The sequence below is a fragment of the Pteropus alecto genome, unplaced genomic scaffold (genome assembly GCF_000325575.1).
Source record: "Pteropus alecto unplaced genomic scaffold, ASM32557v1 scaffold335, whole genome shotgun sequence".
Classification (NCBI taxonomy): Eukaryota; Metazoa; Chordata; class Mammalia; order Chiroptera; family Pteropodidae; genus Pteropus; species Pteropus alecto.
Window position 1 is genome coordinate 632996 of NW_006436757.1, and position 1748 is coordinate 634743.

Here is a 1748-nt window from a genome sequence, read left to right on the forward strand (position 1 = left end):
TCCAGTACATTTCAGCATTTCCTGGATTCCAAAAAAAGGACTGCTTTTCCCCCATTTTTATTTCAATGTGACCTCCTTTCTCATAACCTTAAGTATAATGGCCATCAAATGTGCTTGTGTGTTCAGGGGTGTCAGGGCCTTGGGACTAGGTGACTACTGCCACCTATTGACCCAAATTTGTTCAAGATAGACCTTTAATACACTTCTTACACAGCGACGCTCTGCTATTTCAAAAGCATCAATAGCTTAAACATGCAAAGGCATGGCTCTTGGGGTTTCTCTGAGACCCTCTGAACAATGAGATCAAAGAAATACAAAAGCAAGACTGGGCAGAGAGCCAGCACAATGATGCCTTTCTCCCTGCAGAGACAGAAAAGAGGCTGAGCCCAAGGAATGAAAAAACAACTTTAAGTCTTCTCAAGGGTTTGTGAGCAGAGAAGAGTAGGAGACAGTTTTTCTCAAGGACTGTTAAAAAACCTTGTGCATCACAATATGAAGAATATTACCAATAGAGCGGAAGGCAGGATTTCACTCATATGACTCTGTCAAACTGGCCAAATCCCTGGATAGGTCTATACATGAATTTGAGGTTTACACACCTACTAGATCCCAGGGAGGATGGGGACACTCGGGACTGCTGCTGACTCTCACTTAATCTTGAAATCAGAACTGGAGATTGGACAAATTAAACTGAGCTCTGCAAAAGGGCAGCAGGTCTCTACTACCCGGCTCTATGGATTGGTTTAGCTATGTACCTTCCACCAACACGAAACAAGGAATGAGCTTGAACTCTCCATGGTGCTGAAAATGGACATAATCAGGTCATCCTTTCCTTACAAACAAAGTGTAGCTTTCTAATAAGGTGTCCATGAAGACTGCTATGAACTCCTGACACACATTTCCCTAAGCCTTCATAAAATCATAAGAAAAGCTTTAAAGGCAAAAACAGACCTTGGTCAAACCCTCTTCCTCACCCCCTCAGAGGAATTACTAAGACAGAGATTCTAAATTCCTTGTCCAAAACAAAGCCAAGACTCTCTTTACTATCACATGATAAAATTGAACAGGTGCTCATGTGCACTAATGATAGACATTACTTAGTGAGCACTGGAAATAAATGATCTGCTGTTAGCACTATAGAGGAAATCTGAAATTCATGTGGTCTGAAAAATCAGAGAACTGAATCTATGAGTAGGAATAAGAGAAAGAAGAAAAGCAAACGACAGCTTTTAAAGAAACCCCGAATCTTAAGTCTTACTTAGTTCCCTTGCATCACTACTGTAACAGTGGTTTTCAAACTATATTCTATGGAATTTTAAAGGTTCCTTAGAGCTCTTCAGAAACCTTGGGGACAGCAAGCCATGAGAACATGGAGCTCCAGGACCCCTCATCCCCACTTTAACGAAAATAACCTCAAGTATGCCTGTTTTACACATTGAGAATACATGTAAAACTTTGTACAACAATGTACTCTGAACATTGATGATTCTGTTGCAAATACTCTCCGAATTATTCAAAAATTATTGAAAAGCTCTTTCAAATAATGCCTGTCATCTAGAAGGCCAGGGACAACAAGATGTCCTAAGATTAATAGCTACATTAAATATAAGATCTGCAAAGGCAGGGATTTTGTCTGTTCGGTTCACTGCTATACCACCAAGAGGCCAGTGTCTTGAACTTGTGGTTTCTTTGAAGGCAAGGCCTCAAATAGAAATGGGGCAGTAGGGAGTGAGAAGCTTGAGGTTATA